The 22,256-nt window shown below is 45.3% G+C and overlaps 1 protein-coding gene across 10 annotated transcripts in view; it reads right to left on the minus strand.

Moving 5' to 3' along the window:
* The window catches only part of LOC144933790 (dual specificity calcium/calmodulin-dependent 3',5'-cyclic nucleotide phosphodiesterase 1A-like), a 180,963-nt gene that overhangs the window by 56,548 nt on the left and 102,159 nt on the right, over positions 1 to 22,256 (minus strand). Inside the window, exon 1 of one of the 10 annotated variants that reach the window (XM_078858985.1) lies at positions 14,291 to 14,397. The exons of the other annotated variants lie outside the window; for them this stretch is intronic. The gene's annotated coding sequence lies outside the window, so the exon portion shown is untranslated. Of the gene's footprint in view, positions 1 to 14,290; positions 14,398 to 22,256 lie in introns of those variants that run through there. 10 annotated transcript variants of the gene reach the window in all.

Genomic DNA, 22,256 nt, shown 5'->3' on the forward strand with positions numbered 1-22,256 from the left:
TTAGGCATGTGGTGGCTGGGCATGCGGGCTACATGACCCAGCCAACGCAGCCTTGCCTGCCGGAGGAGCTCACTGATGGGACTTTGCCCAGATCTTTCAAGGACTTGTGAGCTCCTCACACAATCCAGCCTGGTTAAACCCAGGATGGATCGTAGGCAGGCCAGCCTAAATGTTTCCAACCGGCGAAGATGCTCCACTAGGGGGGTCCACGTTTCGCAAGCGTAGAGAAGGGAGGGAATGACCGTGGCCGAGAAGACCTGAAGCTTCGTGCGGAGCGACAGACCAGGTAGGTTCCACACAGCGTTACGCAACCGATGAAAAGATATTGCCGCTCGACTGATTCGGAGTGAGACCTCTGCTGATAAACTGGAGCCGGTCATAAGCACACTGCCCAGGTATGGGAAACTCTCCACTCTCTCCACAACTGCCCCATCACCGATTGGGAGTTGTGGGGGTGGAGTGCCCGATGGTACAAAATACCCAGGCAGGTGCTTAGTTTTGGTGGGGCTGATGGTAAGGCCCCACCTCTTAGTGGCACACTCCAGTCTCAGCAGCAGCGTCTCCAACTCCTCTTCTGAATGAGCAGCTATTACCAAATCATCGGCATACATAACGTGGTTGACCAATAGGGAGCCATCCCTTGATCGCACCCGGGCGTCGATCAGCCTCCCATTATATCTGTACCAAATAGTAATTCCCCCGGTACAGCTATTGAAGGCTTCACGAACTACGCAGTCGAAATAGATGTTAAATAATGTGGGAGCCAGAGGACATCCCTGTCGCACCCCAAGGTGTACAGGGAAAGGCTCCGACTCCCGGCCACGTAGTTTTACCCGGGCCCACTCACCATCATGAAGGTCCTTAATGATCGTGAGCAGAGGGTCAGGGATTCCGAAAGCACGAAGAACAACCCAGAGCCCAGTCCTACTGATGGTATCATAGGCCTTGACCAGGTCAATAAAGCAGAGATGTAGGTCTTTTTGGAATTCCCTACACCTCTGCTGTAGCAGACGGACAGAAAATATGGCATCTGTGCAGGACCGCCCTTTCCTGAAACCGCATTGGGGCTCCGCAAGCCTCTCCTCAGCGTGCCTAGCAAGGCGATGTTGAATAATCCTTGCCAGGACCTTACCCGGCACACTGAGGAGTGAGATGCCCCTGTAGTTGTTACAGTCGGTACGGTCCCCCTTCTTAAAGAGGGGGACCACCAGGGCATCCTTCCAGTCCTGCGGAACCCGTCCAGTGGTCCAGACTGTTGTTATGATGTCATATAGGGCAGTCTGTGCACAAACGCCACCCTCCCTCAGCATTTCGTTTTAACTCGATCACTTTCTCACAGTCGTGCAGAGTTCCAGATGCGATTCGTGGATCGCAAGTTTGTGAATAGCGAGGGAACACTGGAAGGTAAAAGCAGCTCGTCACAGGAAGGACACGAGTCCAAATCCCTGGCTCATATTACGCAGCGCTTTCTCTAAAACACCAGCTGGGAAATAGTCGTCTCATCGCACTTACCAACGCCGCTCATAGTTGAAGTAAATGTGCAGGAAATTACGTTTCAAATCTCATGGTGATGATATTTTAAAAGTAAAATGCAGGCTTGTATAACAATGTATATGTTTTACTATTAACATCAGATCAATTTGTTTCTACCTTCGTGTTCCACAGAAATGTTATAGTTAGGGGGCTAAGTCCTATATTTATTACCTTCTTATCTGCCTAGGAGGGGGAAGATTGCCCTTTTTACGCCCCCACGATGCCACCGATGTCATGGATGCGCTGAGAGGACTCGAGGTGAGACCCACGGGCTCATGGCACTATACCTCCCTACTTCTGTGTTTGTGAAATACATTGGGTCAAATAAATCGTTGCCCATTTGCCCTCATTAGGTGATCAAGGTAATTTTTTTCATTTTTAAGGCGGGTAGTGTATTCAAAGCACATGCAAATGCGATTACAAATGAGCAAACCGTGCATTCATCTTTCAAGTGAAGAATGCAAAGTGAAGTGCTCGATATCCAATTTGCAGGTGAATGGCCAGGGCATATTGACGAGGCTATGTGGACTCTGTCAAAATGCTCCTTACTACGGGGGACATATGAACTGACTATTGCAGTTTTTTGGTATTTTCTCGTTTAAAAAAACATCTTTCTGGAGACATGCGAATACATTTTTCACAGAGAGAGAGAGTTTTCATCAGTCGATTTATATCAATATTTTGCAGCAGATGCAAAGGGCTGTGAAATTGTTTGACCACGAAAATGGAAATTACCCTACATTTTCCACTTCATTCCTCTTATCGACCTTCCCTTCTGACTCATGGCAACGCGCTGGCATGCATCCAGGCTGCGGCTACGGACTGCCCATCAAAGCACCCTCTGATGAGTAACCGCTTCAATAAAAAAGGTATATACCAACTATTAAGAATAGATATAAAAACACATTTCCGGATCCTCTAGTTTTTCCTTCCACATTTAGAAACATCTATTTATATTATTTGGATTATTTAGCTGCTATACATTTACACATGATAAGCCACTATGTTGAGCTATCATTTATGGCCAAGTCACAGTAAGTTAATACCACAGTGGGCTCTTGTAAGATAAAAAAAAGTCTATTTTTATTTGTAGAAATGTTTTGTTGATTTGTTTACCTTTCCGATACTTCGCACTCCTATCGTAGCTTTGTATTGTTTGTTGTTGTAATGTTCTGACCCGCCCCTACTGGACATCTTTGAAAAATAACTTTATAGCTCATCGGATTCCACCAGTATAAATATATATTCTGATTCTGATCTCATGACAAAATATATACACATGTATAAAAATTAACCCGTAAAAACAAAGTTTTTCTCTCTAAATCCTTTATATGCGTGGCGGCTAGAGTCCTCTCGTCCTCTGGCTTGAGATGGCTGCCACCTATGGGTCAGATGATTGTCTGCCAGCATTAAGCAATTGGTAATTAAATATTTAAAAAAATTTCCCTAAACAGTGTAAAATTGTGGAATTTTTTTTCCACGAAAATTAATTGTCACGCACAATGAGTCTGTGTGGAAAATGTCAGCTCGATTGGATCACGGGAAGTGGGTTAAAAAACGACCGAAAGATTTGCACGGTCGTAAGCAAGCAAGCAAGCACGCAAGCAAGCAAGCAAGCGAACTTAATATAAAGGATTTAAAAATGGAAACTGTTATGGGGAAAAAGATTCACTCAATTACAAATATTTTTTTTTTTCAGAAATACAAATGTATTGATGGGCTGCATTGACAATGGCACACAAGCCCAAATGAAAAACATCACCGGGTTCACCATGAACACCGTCTTTAAAAGGAAACATGATTCATCATCGGTTTCTTTTGGGTAAGCTCATCAAGTAGTTATAATGCCAATGTTTTAACCCCAACCCTCCACAGCCCGACAGAGCCAATCAAATAACGTTGTCATGGCATCGGCAAATATGTCAATTGATTTGGTTATTTAGCAAAAACCAGAATGTACCGTATTTTACACGACATTTTATTGGAACTTTGTTGTCCTTCCCCGATGAACATGGTCGGCTATGTGCAGTGCAGAAGAAGTTCAACGTACGTATATACATTTACGCACGACAGCTGGGCTTTTGTTCACACCTGATGATGCTGGATGTAATCTCCGGCGAAACGTTGTGCAAACATTTTGCTCGCTTTTCAACGTTCCTCCTGGTTTTAGTTGAAAAAGCCAAATTCATTGGCACATGTACCCACGGCGTGGCAACGTGAAATTGGCTGGCTCTGTCGGGTGGCGGAGGGTTTTAGATGAGAGATTTGGCGTTATACCTACACGATGATCTCACCCAAAGGAATAAACTAATCATGAATCATATCGGTCGTGAAAGCCTATGTAGACAATGAAAGAGAAACATAAAATAGAGGCTAAAGTGTCGGGCAAAGGCTCTTCTTGTTCACAATGGACCTTGCTTCACTTATTGACATTGAGCGAAGAAAGCTGGTTATTTATTTTATGTTCTAAGACATTATTAACGACGGGAAAGGGGGGGGCGAGATTTTTGCCGATGTGTTTGTTCACAAACAACAATTTTTAGTGGGTTTTAGATGTAGGAGGACACTGAAGTGCTTGGAGAAAATCTATGCACACATGGAGAGAGAAAACCTCCCATACAGCACAGTGATCATAATCCTACTTATTGTACTGCCTCCTACTCCCATATCCTTGTTCGGCTGGTTAATTATTCATGCCCATCACCGTGATTGCATCCCTGAGTAATTCACCAATTGAATAGTCACACTGCTAACAGTGGCTCGTAAAAATACCTGAACCGAAGCACAAAAGGCACTTCCTAAAATGTGACACCGAAACCAAAACGAGCTTTCGCGGATTTCAGTTGACCCTAACGATGAGCAAAGCTCCTGGGACAACCCATGCCACAAAGAGCGAATGTAGGATGATAAATTAATCCTACCATCCCGAGATATACAAGTGTTGCCCTCTTAAAGCCCCGGTCTATCAACAGGGCTGTGTGTGTGTGTGCGTGTGCCAACAATCTACGCATTTCACAAGTAGTGACTAATCCCATATCTGCATTTCCCATAAATATGCTAAATTCCTCTTGATATGCAAATTATTTTGTCAAGGTGCTCTTCCCCCTCCAACGAAGCTTAAATATACGCTCCTAGCCTGGGGTGTTTCATTCAGACGCTGTCTTCCCGATAGACCTGTTCTTCACCTGAGGACGGCTGCTTGCGTTGTGGCCGAAACGTCGTAAGAATTATTTTATCATGTTTTATTTTTATTATTTTATTATTTCCCTTCTACGTGACTTTACCGAAAGAACCAAGAAGATGAATCCCTGCAGTCACGAATGCTTTAAATCGAAATAAAATCTTAAAGCCGTTTGCTGAAAGTCATCACTGTCGGCGGGGAGAGACTCTCTGTATGGAGACACATTTCAAGTCTGAAAATACCATACTCTTTGGTTATTTCGGTAAAGTCACGTAGGTATAAAATAAAATAAATTAAATCACGACATTGTTTCTTGCTGTGGTTGTCCCTCCTGACGACGGACGCTTGTGTTGCGCCCGAACCGTCGTGATTTAATGTATTATATTTTATACCTACGTGACTTTACCGAAAGAACCAAAGAGCATGGATCCCTGCAGTCACAAAAACTTCAAATCTAGATTCAAGTCTAGATCTGAAAATACCCTTGCTGATACAGGCCGACTGTGTGGAGACATCCTTATAAAGCATCTCGCTAAAGACGGTTGACTTTCAGAAGGGATGCATATGTGGAGACACTCTTAAGGACTTCACCGATACAGGCTGACGCTCTGCAAAGTTTGCGTGCATGTGAAGACACTCGAAAGCCATTCGCTGAGATGGGATCATTGTGTGTGCACATTCGAGATTGGTTTGTGGAGGGCTGCCCATCAGCAGGGATCACGTGTGCGCGTGTGTGTGTGTGCGGAGAACACTCGATCGTTGCATTCAAAACAAAGGCTCGATTCTCTCGCCTCGCCACTCCGCACTCCTCTGCCTGTCCACCCCCTTAGCCCCCCCCCCCCACATAGCTGCCCCTCCCCTAGTCCCACCCCTGCACACACTTCGCGAAAACCCACGTGCCGAATGCACGCACCACTTTCTAACGCCATTATATGGATGCATATTGTTATTATACGTATTATAACACCCTTCATTTATCCATAAAAGCGTCACTGAATCTGAATGCCTCCCTTTTCAGGAGGGCCCCTGCATTGGGATGTTTGGTCAATTCCAATCACCGGTGTTGTGCTTCATGTAGGAGGTTACTGGAGCACCAAGGTGAAATCTGTCACGAAATAGATTCTTGAGCACTGTTGCCCCCTCTCTAAAACCCCATCAGTGGGTACCACAGTGGCGAGATGTTAGCTACCTCGCCTGGTATACAGGAGGTCGTGGGTTCACAGGACGTGGACAAGTCGTCGTTCGACGTGGTCGTGCTGGACGAGGCGAGTGGAGAACACGCACTCAAGTTCGTCATGCACGAGCTGCTCACGAGATACGAGCTCATCTCGGGATACAAGTTGGGGGACGCCTCGCTGAACAGATGTTATCTCCCATCGCCTGGTTTGCAGGAGGTCGTGGCTTCAATCCCGACCCTGACGCCTACTGCATACTCTTTGGTTCTTTCGGTAAAGTCACGTAGGTGAAAATAGTAATAATGTTGCTAATGGGTTTCTTAGCATGTTTGAGGATAGTGGCAATTTCAGCTCTAGCAACGTCTGTTTGGATGTGTCCTCAGCCTTTGAGGGCTACATCGACCTTGGAGATTATATCCTCCACTGGGATATGTGACTTTACCGAAAGAACCAAAGAGTATGGATCCTTGCAGTCACAAAAACTTCAAATCTAGCCTACTGCATATTTGGAGTTTATGTGTCTCTCTCCCTGTGGTGGCGTGGATTTTTCCCCAGATCCTCTGGTTTTCTCCTCCACCTTTAGAATCAACACGCGTTTAGAGTATTTGGCTGCGATACATTTCTATGTGAAATAGCCACTTCGTTAGGCTGTGGCCGGGTCGCTTCTGAAAAAGAGCAATATGGCTCAGTAGGCCTTACCTGCTCAAATAAAACGAGTGTAAAAAGTAGTAGTATGTTAATCATCTTTCCCCTCATCCTTCCCTCCCCATAAAAGCTTCCAGGTTCTCGCTCGTGGTCCTCACTTTGGTGGGGAAGAGAGAGCCAGAATCCCCCCCCCAACCTCCCCTTGTCAAGCCCCCAGCGCGTGATTGCTGAGTTTTCGCTTGTAGAGTTTCTGTCCCCCCCCCCCCCCTTGCTGTTTCTGTCAACATTAAGGGTACCTCAATGCCCAAACTAAAACTAAAATAAACATTTATTTGTATTTTACCAGGTAAGGCCCACTGAGCTATATATAAATTTATTCAGAAGCGACTTGGCTATTACAAAATTATAGCCCAACGAAGTGGCTTATCATGTCGAAATTTATATCAGGCAAATACTCTCAACGCATGTTTCTAAATGTGGAGGGAGAAACCGGAGAACCCCGAGAAAAATCCACGTGACCACGGGGAGAACATGCAGACCATTGTATTCCCAGGCAGTCTCCCATAATTATACTTATAAGGCTTAAAATACCTGCTTAGCTTTAAAGATGCATTCAAAATAATTTGATACGATGAAATATATATACATTTTGAGAAAAATGTGGAGGCAGATTCATATTTTGACAAAGCAGCATCAATCACCTTTCAATTGCGGATTAATAATATAATTTGGCAAAGCGCACTAAATGTCTCGATTTGACAATGTGATTACGTCAGACAGTAGAGATCAATACAGCACAATATATGACTTCATGTATACATATTTGTTTGCATTTTATTGACCCCCATCGCTCGACACCGAATGACACAATAAAGAAGCATGGTTGCCATTACTGGTGCCCTCTTGAAACCGCATCTACAGTGCAACAGCCACATGATTAAGGATCAAGCGGCGTCTTAATTAGCGCAGATTCATGCGTTTCAAATGCACCGTGAGTGTACTTGCAATGGACCATACAATGCTTTTGAAACTAGATAACGAATGAGCACGTGTCGACGTGACATTAATGCTCAAAGCAGCAGGACCATCCACACACATCGGTGTGTATGCGTTAATTTCGTTTCACCGTTATAATATTTTGTAAACTTGTCAAAGTCCACGCTTTTCCCCTTTCGTGAAAAGTACTGGGCACTGCTCCTCCCCATTGCAGGTTCTAAGCCGGACGTGGAAATTTCTCACACCAATTACGGGAAACAGCTTCTCTATGGGACAATGTAAGATGTATAACTTATTTTGCACCGTACATGGCCAACCGTGCTAATCGGAGGTGCGGGAAAGGACACCAAACTAAACACAAACGCACAGTGCTTCTTTTACCTGTGGTAGAGGGGAAGAGGGGGTAGTGATTCAGTGATTAGCACACTGCACTATGCACACATGCACCGATATTTCAATCCCAGCCACAGCTATCATCAGTGGTGAGTTCTATCCTCCACCGACATGCCTTTGCCAACCCACGCTGACCAGCATGGTGAAGTATGGTCAAACAAACACCATTACCAACAATGGCGTTGGCAAGACCATCATCCAAAAGATATTACTACCAGTTTTAAGTTGTTATATATGTTTTGCATTACGAATGAAAGTTAACATTAAGAAATGATGATTGTGTAGTGGCATTGTTGGGCGCGAGCTCACTAAGGGTCCTCCGGCTAGCGGGACCTAGGGAGGCTATTCTGACCCGACCCAGCCAAGGTCCTCGGCTCCGGCCCCAGGTCTTCAGGGTGGCTTCTTCGAGTCTTCGAGTGGACGACAACTGCCAGGCCCGTTCAGGATTCCGGCTTTTATCCACGGTCCAAGCTCAACTCCGCCCCTAGCCACGCCTTCCTTCTGGAACCTTCCCGAGGGCCCTGGAGTGTGACGTCATACCCCAACCCCCCTTCTTGTGAGTCTGGGGTCTGCACCCCTGGTCACGATGCTCCCTGGGGATTACCTCGTCCCAACGGCCCGACTTCATCTCTCCGGCTCAGCCTCTCTTCCGTCCCCTGTTGACACGGGGCCGGTACTACAAGCTAAGAGAAGTGGTGATCGCGCATTGCGCCCAACAATGCCACTACAATTGGACTGAGTCTGCCCTGCGCAGGATTTTTACTGGAAATCTAATGAGAGGGGTTCCTAATGCTCCGGGAAACTGAGCCTAGTACATGTACAGCGTGTTGTCAATTCACTGCTGGATGAGGGTTCTTCAGATGTCATACGAGTGACAGAGATTAGTGGACCATACTTCATCATGCTGGTAAGTGTGGGTTGGGGAAGATGGGGAGAATAGAAATGGGTTCATAGAATTACAGTACAATAATGGATTTTGATGCACTCACTGGCCTCCGAAATCGTGTTATATATCAACATAAAAGCGGGACTTCAGAGTAAATGTACTATTTTTTTTCTAACATAGATGAATGTGACCGTTAATTTTTAAACAAGTTCTAAATACAAGTGACATATGATGCGCGTTGAACACCCACAGCGGCGAGAGTGTGAGGCCGGTTATGGAAAAAAACATTTCCCTCCAGCTGCTGCCCCCCCCCCCCGTGACCTCTAAATTTAGGGCTGCCTGAAAAAATGCCTCCCCCCTATAAATGGGAATAGTAGCAACCAAAAGTTTGCTGTGGCCAGCGTACGTGGCGTTTGCATGGACGGTGAAATAACCCCACTATGTGAGGACAGGGCGGCCTCCTGTGTGCCCGCACTTGCTTGAATGCTGTGCAACTGTGAATAGCACAAACACGGGAACCTCAACTCAATGCATTTTCTCGTCCATTACTCCGCGACGCTCAACTCGGGCAAGACACAAACACCCACTTGAACACCAGACTCTGAACCAACATCTCCTCTCTCTCCAGATCCATTCTCTCCGATGCCCTCGTCAAATCGCAAAGTCACAGAGTACATACGGAACTGGCTGAGTCAACCCATAAGAACACTTTGTATTTAAAAAAAATATATAATTGCGCAAACAAGCAACGCCACATTTGCATTGCCCTGAAGGCTCTGAACAAATAAAAACAGAAGCCACTTGAACCACAAAGAAGGCACGCCTCCTCGGCTCTGAGGAAACAAGATAAACAGCGCCGCGGGGGAGTGTGGCGTGTGTCTTATTCTTTTTTAAAAACTCAACTTGAACTCAATGGAGTCATCAGGAAGTTGTCCGCCCGTGTCGCACTCTCGCCGTTTTCTGGGCGCTGCATCCCCTTGCACAGCTCAGCGGGGCCCGGCTAACACAGCCCGCTGTTGTTGCATGGTTACCTTTCAGAGCCTCTTGCTCTCTACCATTTTCCACACTCGCTGCAGTGTTAATGCACCGCCTCATCGGCTCGCACGGGGAGAATGGCGTGGCGGGCGGCGAGTGAGAACGGGCGGCGAGTGAGAAGGTGGTGTGAGATTTTGGGGCCGCTTTGGGGTTCGTGGCAGGGAGATGGTATGTATGTACCTCCGATTAGCACCTCCGATTATCACGGTTGGTTACGTACGGCGCGAAAGAAGGTCAACATACATGCACGTGTAGGTGCGAATGAAGGACAGCAAACTAAACACAAGAAGCAGTTCTAAAGAAATGAGTTTTCAATAGAAAATTTAAAGTGCATAGCTCCTGTGGCTTTCTGTTATCGGAAAGAAGAGCGTTTCAGACGGCCACAGAAGCGCATCTGAAAGCGCGCGATGCAGTGGCCGTCTTTGTTCGATGGTTAAGCCAAAAGCCGCTGCGAAGATGACCGGAGTTCGCGTGATGGTTTATGCTCCTTGGTGAGATCAGCGAGGTATTGTGGTGCATTTGTGGCAAGCAGTGGTGATGTTTTGGCGCGTACCGATGCATCCATTACAATCGATTGAAGTAAATTATTATAGCCCCGGCACATGCATTACATTCTTTGGGTGAGAATGTATGATTTACAATACTTTTGGAAATTATATACTTATTAGAGGAATAATGCAAAAAAGATGGTGAAAATGGAAGATTTTGTTTGTTTGTTGTTGAATCGCATCGCGACTCCAAACTATGACAGTCACTCAGGGGATTAATTATTAATGTTTCAGTGGCCAGACTGAATTTGTACACCCCAATGACCTGCTCACTGCGCGATGCCAGGCACACACGTTTCGTGTGACAGTCTGTAAGTCCAAGGCATATAAATGATCATCGAACAAGTCCTGACCCGCTACTTCCCCTTCGACACATTCGCAACGGAAGAAAAGTTGAACGTCTCGCCCCCACGGGGGGGCCTCTGCCTTGCGTGTTTTATCCGATCGCTCAGCAAATATTAGTGGACATGCAAGTAGCAGTGCGAACTGAATTCCAGCCCGAGGCGTGGATCCCCCAGCGACCAGGGTGCAAATAATCAGGTGGCAAATGATCAGGTGGCAGTAGAAATCCGGGGCAGTAGAAATCCGCGGCAGCCAACAACAAAGACTAAGATCCCCCGTATAGCCTCAAGAGACTTTTGGGGCAAGTGCTGTTAGTGAGGACCTCTGAAGGTCGGCATGGAACTCGTGGAGGTGGGCAGCCAGAATCACGCCCGCCCGCCTTTGTCTCCTTAGTGGTGATGTTTACTCACCACAAAAGGTACTCATTTGAGGCTGAGTTAACCGAGGGGAGGCCCAGGATCGGTTCAGATCATCGTCAGTGGTGTTGTCCGTGAGCGGGAATAGAACTCGGTTAGCTGGGTTTCTAGCGTAGCGCGATTACCGCTACACAACCGCTCCCATTACACACACACCCTCGGCTGTTTTGACACCAAAAATTAAGTCCAATAGTCAAATTATATATGCAGTGTACGTATCTTGTACGACACAAATGATATGCGGTGCTACATGTACTTCCAGAAGCAAATATGGCAATTAGTTTTGAACACTAACTTTAGATAAGCCTTCTGATGAAACAGCTAAAACACGTCGCAATGGAGATTTGTAGCCGGGCAAACATTCCATCCCCACAGGTGCAGGCAAAAAGCTTCGCCATTTTCATAATTCTCATTTGCAGTTCCATTGCAAAAAATGAAAATAATTTTTCAATTTTTTTTACCATCTTATTTGTATTGCCGAGTTTTTTTAATTTCCTATTTTTATCGTTTTATTTGCTCAATTAAACTAAATGCATATGCACAGTCCCTTTGTCCATACACAGCTTGAATGTAACATGAGCATAATTGGCGCAAATCTTACACTTGTTAGGCACAGTAATAAATTCCTACATACTTAATATTATACATTGTAAGTGTAAGGACAGATTCGTAAATTAATTATTCGATACTCTTTGGTTCTTTCGGTAAAGTCACGTAGGTATCAAAATAAAATAAATCACGGTGTTTCGGGCGCAACACAAGCGTCCGTCATCAGGTGGGAAAGCATGGTCTGCTGCTGATGCAGACTGTTTTTTTTTCTTTCAAAAAAACAGACTGTTTTTTTTTCTTTCAAAAAAACAGACTGTTTTTTTTTCTTTCAAAAAAACAGACTGTTTTTTTTCTTTCAAAAAAACTGACTGTTTTTTTTTCTTTCAAAAAAAGTGTCTTTTTGAAAGAAAAAAAAAACAGTCTGCATCAGCAGCAGACCATGCTTTCCCACCTGATGACGGACGCTTGTGTTGCGCCCGAAACACCGCGATTTATTTTATTTTGATACCTACGTGACTTTACCGAAAGAACCAAATAGTATAGATTCCTGCAGTCACGAAAGCTTCAAATCATAATTATTCGATGTTCATCAATGAATTCATGCAAAGTTACAAGCCTCAGAGCGTTCCTGCATTGTGGCTACGGGAAGCATCGGCACCAAAATCTGGACGACATAATGGCGCCAGTGACTTCAACCGGTCATGCTCACCTCCACTGGCGGCCCCAAGCCAGCCTTGGCAAATCCATATTCTTATGGCAGGGGCCAATTTCACCACCGCTGGCTTCTGGCAGTGGTAGACATTTTATTGGATATAGAGGGTCGTGTTTGACTCCTGACAGGAATTTGAACTCAAGTTTTTTTTTTATTATGACCTTAACGCGGCGAGCACCGCGTCACACGATCAGATCAGTGGTGTTTATACATTAATAGAGTATATTATTGAATGCAAATATGTACACAAAACTGAGATCATGTGGATAAGACAACAACAACAATTCCAGCCATTCTCAATCGATAAATGGTTGATCGCCTCCCCCACCACACCAGGGCTGCATAGCTTGAAGCTCTAAAATGAACTTAAGTCTCATTAAAATATACTAAAATAATCTCCAGCATCAGTGAACCAAGTAATTTCCCTCCCTTGGAGTGTGACACGAACGCTGACTAGCCTTCCACCTGTTACTCATTTGTAGAAAAATGTGAAATAACAACGTTTTAACACAGACACGCGCATCGCGCGCAAAACAGACAATAAAAGGCGACGCTCCATGTCCGCGTATTTCATTAGGAACTTGCTATTTATAAAGGAGCCTGCGAGCTTTGTCTATTATGAATGTACACGGAGGACATGGACTGCGTCATCTGGAACATGTTATGAATGCAATAGCATAGCTCTCCTTGATGTGCCAAGCGGTACAAACTTCAGCTGGCAGTAAAGCAATCAGACTTTTGTGAATATGATCTGTAAAACTTCGGGCACATATGCAGCGATCAAAATGTCCATCCTTATATTATTTTCCTTTGGACACGAAGTTATGTTTTTTAGGCTTATTGTGATTGTTGGATGAACGTTAGAGGTGGTGTGTCGCACAAGAGAAATGCTGAGAGGAACAAGACTATTGAACCTTTAAAGCTCGCTCGGTTGTGAATGCACCCATCTTCAACACCATTTACAATTTGTTTTATTTTAACACTTCTCCTCCCTTGTGTGTATGCATGTTGAACTTCTTTCGCACCGTACATAGCCGACCGCAAGAATTGGAGGTGCGGGCGAAGGACAACAAACTAAACACAAAAAGCAGTTCTCAACACGTACCTTTTCAATCTATATTTAAAAGTGCATAGCTCCAGTGGCTTCCTAATATCGGAAGTAGAGCGTTCCAGACGGCCGCAGAAGCGCATCTAAAAGCGTGCGATGCCAGTGACCGTCTTTGCTCGATGGCCGGCCAGAAGCCGCTACTGCGAGGATGCCCGGAGTTCGCGTGATGGTTTATGCTCCTTGACGAGCTCAGCAAGGTATTGTGGTTCATTTGTGGCGCGCATCCTGCCAGGCACTGCCAGGTGTGAGTGGCGTGAGGGCTACGATGTGTCCAGAAGACTACAGCGCTCAGGGTCACCCCCTCGCATGCGCGGGGATGTCTTTGCGTAAACTCCCGGTCTTCATCACCCCCATTAAGCCACAACATTCGTTCACGAACTTTTCCAAACATCCCGATGTTGACGGACTCCACTTAGAAAAGGGGTCTTGAGACTCCGGAGTAAATAACTGGCATTATAATAAGTTGTCTGGCTGCCCGGGTGATTATCGAGCACATTAATTAAGTGGTAATTTATTTAATTAAACGTACCTTTTGTTGACCCTTTGTCAAAATACTGCTTGATGGAGGACTTCCCACGCCGTGTCGGTCGTGTGAGCTGTTTGCCCGTTCTTCACACCCCCCCCCCTTCCGCTGGTCAGGACTGGTTCAGACACCACTTGCCACTCTGACCACAGCCAAGGCTGGTGGATCGTACAGCGCCCCTCTGCCTGAGCGGCGCGCTCTCTGTTGGAGGCACCGTCAAGTCGTCTCACGCGAGGTGAGCCACTCACCGCGTCGCCGGCAATTTCAGCAGCGCCTTTGGGACGGTCACGGTGCGGTCCGCGTCACGGCGACCCGCCGGCGCTCCACCTCGCCCATGCGGCTGCTGCTGCTGCGATGACCGAGACATCCCGACCCCCTTCCTCGCCGTGGCGTGTGCCTCTGCCGCACCTCGACAAATTCCGCTCAGCGCCAGCGCCACTGGCAGGCGGGACACAGCCTGCCCACTTTAGGCACCGTGCCTCGGTGCCCCTGCTGCATAAACAGCGGCGGCTCTGATGAACTCTGCTCCATGCCCGTTTAGTGTGCTTGGCTAAGGTGTTGCCAGCGGGTCAAACAATCGGCTTGGGTGGGCTCTTGCATGTATAACCGCGGGGGTCTCTCTGCGTGCATGCGTAAGTGCACGCGCGAGTGTGTGTTCAGGGCTGGGTGCTGTATTTCGAGGTTGGTATCGAGAAGGTGGAGATATAATCGGTTCTTAGGCATTGTATTTTTTGAAGTTATAATCTGGGGTCATGGCGCGTAACGATCTGTGCCTGTCACTGCAGGCACCAGCCCCACCTCCTCTCACTCCCCTTTGCCCAACTGTACGGGGAGGTCCAGCACCAACCACATCCCCACCGCCTTCAGCCGCGGGTTTCCTGCCCTCGCTACCAAAACTGTATTTGCGTATACTGTAATGAGAAAAATGCCCCGCGTACATTTCCACAGTCCACGTTCCTCGTGAAGACTCCATTTGCCCCTTGGATTGAATTAACATTCATTAATTGTATGAACATGGTTTTCAGTTCTCTTAAAAAAAACAATTCCCAACTTTCAAATAAAAATATTACAGAATGGAAAGAGAGTTTTTATACGGCTAAAACCCGATAAGATTAGCACGGTGACACTTTTTAGCAATGGATTTTTTACCTGGGGCAAAGGCCTCAAGTCATATACCACTTCATGAATACCATTAATTACCAGTATTTCCCAATCATAACGAACCCTTCCCGGACCCCGTGCAATGAATGGGCATTTATATATATAAGTAAAATTCTAAATTCATGCTTCCATGACGTGCTGTGTATTTTACATATGTACGACCACTAAATTCATCCGACGTTAAGGCCTAAGAACATCGGGAAAAACGCGTCCTGCAATCTTGCCCAGATGTGTGTTGCTTTCATTGCACGCAGTAGGACAAAAAAATGTACTGCATGTGAATGTGGAGCAGCACATGGTCAACAGTGACAGCCACCTGCTTCAAGGAGCAGCCACCTGCTTCAAGGAGCAGGAAGCAGAGAGCTCACTTACAAAATTCGCTGTCGGAAAGACTAGGGACGCTGTATTTCCGACAGCTGTTTCTTCACCTGAGGACCGCTGCTTGTGTTGTGGCCGAAACGTCGTGATAATTTTTTATTTTATTATGTATTATTATTTTATTATTTTCCTTCTACGTGACTTTACCGAAAGAACCAAGAAGATGAATCCCTGCAGTCACGAAAGCTTTAAATCGTTTAATAATATTCGTTTGTTCTGAAATATTGTATTAAATTTAGTGCTCCTGAATGACCAAAAATAGTGTGGCGTAAAATGTCTACCTGCCTGCCTGCCTGCAGATTAAGTCTAAATTTCCAAGTGGGGGCATATTCCGAAGAAACACGAAGAGCATTAACAACGCAAACTATTTCACTCGCAAAATCAGACAGCAGCCCCAGTGCAGTGAGCAGCAAAAAAATCTCGCCCCTGGGTAAAAATCAATCTTAACGGCGTGTGTCCCATTGTTCAAAGGCGTTTAGAGTCTTTAATGCTAACATCCGGTAGCAAGTGCACGCTCGCAAACGACCTGGGTTCTGCAAACACGCACACGCATCACCGTCTTACAAACGTGCACACCACCACCACCACTCGGCGTCATGTACACAACCTCTGTGCCTCCATTAAACGCAACGGTTTCGTCAGAGCGCGTTGCGCAAGCCAACTGTGTAATTATAAACGAACGTTTTTGCAAAAAATATCCGCTTTGCTACGGCCGACGGTGCTGGCACAGGTACTTCAATTAAAGAAACATCACGGCACGCCGCGGGGCTCAGGCCAGTAATGAAGTATGCGCAACGCCTCCAGCAGACTCATTCAAGTGGCAATGTTCACAATTAGTCGGCTTGTGAACATTGCCAGTGAATGACACAAATAACCGCGCATTAGCGTCGAACACTGTGTAGCACACGGGATTCAAAAAATCGTAACGCGCAGTTTTTCTTATGGGACAATACATTCTGAAATTATATGTTTCGTATATGGGAATCATTGCAAATTTTAAGAAGTTAGGGGCCGTCCATAAATGACGTCACGCGATTTTAGACGATTTTTGACCCCCCCCCCACCTTCGTCACACGGCGTCACAAAAAGTCAGACCCTCCCTCAAATATGACGTCACAAAGCTCTGTCCCCCCCCCCCCCCAAATAATATAAAACATGCTTCAAATCGCTTTAAACTATTGTTATTGTCGTGCGTATTTAATGTGGTGCTGCACTCTGATGTTGTAGGAGAAACATTTATTAAAAAGTCTATTTAATTAAGTAGAACGTGTTGTCTATATTTATTTAAAGTTGCGCATTTTGACGTGACGTCACATTTCTCAACCCCCCCCCCCCCCTTTGTTACACATCGTCACAAATGTCTGACCCCCCCCCCACACCAGGTGCGTGACGTCATTTATGGACGGCCCCTTAATGCGTGACGTCGTCTTAGTCTGGCTCTTGGTCTCCAGCTGGCTGGAGTGGTGGCACACGAAGCTATGGAACCAGCGACCCGAGCTTGATTCTAGGCTGCATCTCACATCAGTGGGGGGTGATACCTGATCCAGCCCTGCACTACTCCTTCGCCATCAAATAACCTGCACTGACCAGCCTGGCCAAGCATGGTTCATCAACTACTCAGACAGGGAAGCCCATCACCCAGATGTTGATTGATGAAAAGCTGTAAATTATATTTATTCATGATCGAGTTTTTTTTGGGTTAGATCACGTAAATATATAAATGTGTCGTTAAAACCCGCCACCACCTGACACAGCCAACTAGTAAGGGTTGTCACGTAAACAGAACGTGGCCAATTCGTCATTAGTAGTACAGCACACCGGTGTGTTGGAGAGCCAAGCCACAACATTTTCAATCTGAGTACGACGTTTCGCCAGTAATTACAACTAGCTTCATCAGGCAACAGCCAGATTTGTGGAGAAGTCTGTTTCGTTCCTTATATGGAGGCGTAGATGTGGTGACCACACTTCTGCGCTCTTGCGCAAAGTGGGGGGGGGGGGGTGTTAATGAGTCAACGTACATTACGCATGTGCATTATGCGAGCCCTTTCATGTCGTCCTTCCTTTCTATTGTGTGTATTAAAATAGCCGTGCACACGGTAATCCCTATTGAAGTATGGTGCCCTTTATAGGCATGCATTTAAACTATGTATTATTTGATGATTCGCTACCACGCAGCCCTAAGGTGGTAGCTATCCGAACGGTTAAAATTGTGTTCATTTCTTTCAATTTCGATATATTCTCTAATTAGTCTTGACCAGTAGTAGCTAGTTTTGCACAGAACTTCAACATCATCAAAATCAATTGAGTGCCCATGTTGGCAAGCGTGTTCTGCTACTGCTGACAGTTGTATTTGGGAGTATTTAATATATCTCTCATGTTATTTTAGTGTCAGATGGTGACAGTCTGAGTAGTGAAATTCAACATGTTAAAGAAGCGCTGAAAATTAATGGTTACAATGATGCACAAATCAACAGGGAAGTGAATGCCAAAACCAAATCAAATAAAACGAGCATTGAAACTGCCCAAGTAATTAAAACGATCAAAATACCGTACATTGCGGGAGTAACTGATAAACTAGCCAGACGTTTGGAAAAACAAAACATCCGAGTCAGATTTGGCACGATACATGAAATACAGAAATTAATATCTGGTACAAAAGATGTATTACCGAAGCTATCAACAGAAGGTGTGTACAGGATTAACTGCACGTGTGGAAATGTTATGTTGGGCAAACAGGACGAATGATCAACACGAGACTAAAAGAACATCAGAAAAATATTAAATTCTCCCAAATACAACTGTGAGCAGTCGCAGAATACGCGTGCCAACAAGGACACTGAATTGATTTTGATAACGTTGATTCTGTGCAAAACTACGCAATCTAACCCAAAAAAAACTCTATTTTGGATGATATTGGTCGCGAAAGCCTACGTGTTAAAATAATATTTATTGATAAATTGATGAATAACTGTACGCGTGAAGCCCTTTTGCGAATCTACTGCTGGATTAAGCCCTCTCAACGCCGTGCGGGTGATTGGGTTGTTTCGCAATGCTTCATCACACCGGTAAAAAAAATATACATATTAAATATAACCACCTTGTTCTAAATACCTCACTATGTTCACCAAGGATAAGAGTCAATAACATAACTCGTTTAGAATGCATTGTAACAGACATTCAACCCAAAATATAGGTTTGTACAAAAATATTAAGGATCGCCGAGTTAAAAAAAGAAAAAAATGTAAATACAGAATCCACTTATGCAATGCCTTCTGAATTGTACCACGAATTACCTATAATTGCATAGTCTGAGTTTTGGAATTATTAAGTCAGGAGCATTTTATTGTGTCTATAAATAATCCCGCCTGCAGATTTTAGCGGTGGCAGAAACGCCAGCGTGGAGGGATAATCGGCCACAAAAGAACTCCCGCATGGACAGCAGCGAAACACCCGCGGTAAATTTATCTGCCACGGTTTCATTCGAACGCCGATGTTTTACCAACGCAGTCAGAGATACCGTGACAAACGCCAATGAGAAAAAGCGGCCCCTAGTCACGCCTGAAGTAGGAACGTAAAGCGTGTACTGCATGGGCATGTCCAGGAGCGTGGCCTGAGTTCACAAATCCACACATGCGAAACGAACACGGCAAGCAAGAGCAAGCACATCGCTGTCTTGGTGATAGACACGTGGTTTCTCACGGTGCTTGTTTTGATGCCCACTGAATCATCATCAACATCTATGCAGGTTGAGTCGTGAGACCCTGCACGTGCTTGTTGATAAACACGTCCCACGTGACAGAGCGAAGTGCCGACTCGTGTGAAGATTGAGATCGAATGCATCCAACAGCCGACATTCGCCACTAGGTGGCAGTGACGCCACTACGGCGCTTGTGCCAGGCTAGGTGCACTTTGGGATCATAAGCTGGAATGGACACACACACACACGTATAGTCGAGCAAATGGCTGTACAGTACATTAATTAGTTCACCAAAGTTTCAGCAAATGCAATCATTTATACCGCTTACGAATTATTAAAGGCATCGTTTGCACAAAAAATGGCGGAAAGAAAAGGTGGCAGCGGATTAATTTGGGAAATAAATACCGTGCGATTATTAATGAGGCTGCGCCACATTGTCTGGGATGATATTTGTTTGCATTTTGATCACATTGGAGCGCCGCATTGGCGAGATGTTAACTACCTCGCCTGGCACGCAGGAGATCGTAGCTTCAATCCAGATTTTGACGCTTGTTTATTTGGAGTTTGCATGTTCTCCCCGTGGTCGTGTGGATTTTTCTCTGGGTCCTCGAGTTTTTCCCTGCTAATTTAGAAACACGTGTCTCGAATATTTGGTGTTATACATTTCCACATGATAAGCCACTTCGTTGGGCTATCATTTGTGGCCAGGTTGCTTCTGAAAAAGAGCTCAGTGGGCCTTACCTGGTAAATAAAAAGTTTAGTTTAGTAAATCAATTGCTAAAATGTCTTAGCGCTAACCCAGATGGTGGTGAACACACTCTGAATGTAATGACTGCACAATGTCAAAAAGTAGCGCGAGCTGTAAGAAACTCACTGCATACACGTACAGGACATTGTTATTCTTACATTATTTAGTTTACACAGGTAAACCTGACAAGTGTAGTGCAGTCAGGGGGGCGGGGGGGCGATGATTGTGATGTATATTCCAATTGAGTAATTTGCAGTTAAATTTGTCTAATTTGGCAAATTTTAACCATGACGCCACAACACAATGGCCTACTCTAGCAGAGGACAACACGGCAGATGGCGCATAGTATGGCCACGGTAAATACACCCATAGTATCGAAATGCTGGATTTGAACTGTGAACCTCTGTAACATGCGTCGAATGTGCTACCGCTAAGCCATAACACTGGCCAAATATACATCGGATTGAGGTCGTGACTGAGTGAGTGATAACTAACCAAACTTGAGTTCTCAATGGGCTGCAGCCACAAACAGTTTCTACACTGGATAAAAAAAAAGCTAGAACAATGTGTTCATTACGACGCTGTTTTTCAGACAGCACTATTGTTCACCTGAGGACGGCTGCTTGTGTTGTAGCCGAAACGTCGTGAGAATTTTATTTTATTATGTTTTGTTTTTAGTATTTTAGTATTTCCCTTCTACGTGACTTTACCAAAAGAACCAAGAAGATGAATCCCTGCAGTCACGAAAGCTTTAAATCGAAAGCTAGAACAATGTCCTTTAAACATTTGCCTCAACTTGAGGTCAACTACAGAGCTATGAAAAAAAAATGTCCAATCTTACATTTGTACCGAACAGCACAACGCTGTGTTCCTCACCTTCACAATCCACCCTGATTAATAATGGTAAAGTATAGTCAAAACAACTCCCGCAATATCACAGTGTGGGGAGGAACTCATCCAGCAGTGGATTGACAAAAGGGCCGTACACGTATACAGTATACACATGCAAACGAGTGGACAATATGTGCATACACACACATATATATCACGCACTTCTGATTAGCACGGTTGGCTACGTACGGTGCGAAAGAAGTTCAACACACATGCATACATATATGAATGGCGGGTTAAACAATTAACGGACAACGGGGGAAATTGAGCAGTGTTGACAAATCCTGCAGCAGTGATCGACCGTATTATCGAGCTTGTAGCCATCGCCGATGCCAGGGCTTCGTACACCGCAGATGCATCTGACGTGCACGCTGCTGCGATAAGCCACTGTGAATAATTTTGTCCCTCCTGAGTGACACTTCAGGTTTGTTAATTTATTTCGGCTTCAAAGCTGGGAGGAGATAGGATGAGGGGAATATTGATGGGTCTTAGAAGAAAAAAAAAACACGCACACACAATCTCGCATCATCCTGGCAACCGCTGCCTCTAGAGACAACGCATTTGCATAACACTGAGACACAATATGTAGTCAGGTCAACAGGTAGCGGTTCATCACTACCAGTCCCTCCCCGGGCCACAGTCCCAAAGAGTCATTTGATAAATTGCTACACATTATTTTTTAAGGGGAGTGGGCGGGGTGGACTCGAATTTCAATTCGAGGATTGTCTTCACTGAGTTTTTGTTTGTTTTGTGTTTTCTTTTTTAATCTCACGTGAGGGTTTTGTTGTTGTCATTAATATTCCCAATTACCGAAATTTGCATGTGCAGATGATTTGCGTGCGATTTACACAAACGGAACACGTTCGGTTCTCGCGCAAAGCGCGATTCAATGCGCGTACCCACGAGCACACGAATCGATTTTAATCGATGAATCAATGCACCGCGTTGCCATGCCTACAGTCGGGCATGCTGCGGTGCAACGTTGTTATTTTTGTTAAATTTCCCGATCGAAAGGCAACGTAGAAAAACAAACAAATCCGCTGAGCTTTTGAAACAGAGGTCCTCTATGAAATTCCTTGCACGCATGGTGTATACACACTGCCAGACGTGTTAGGGATACAATAGCAGGGGCATGCGTTCGCTATTTCGCCTTTTAAATAAACCGCCGGCTCGTTAAAGCCGAAGAATGGGCTTCTCGCAACTTCACGGCGACACGACGGGGCGATCGTGCACATTTCACGAAGCACTGCAAGAGCATCAGCGCGTTACTTCTCCGTGATTGCGTTTCATTGCAGCCTCTCTAAATATACCCTGGACCCTCTCCCTGAATCTGAGTTAC

Source organism: Lampetra fluviatilis, chromosome 1, assembly GCF_964198595.1.
Source record: "Lampetra fluviatilis chromosome 1, kcLamFluv1.1, whole genome shotgun sequence".
Lineage (NCBI taxonomy): Eukaryota > Metazoa > Chordata > Hyperoartia > Petromyzontiformes > Petromyzontidae > Lampetra > Lampetra fluviatilis.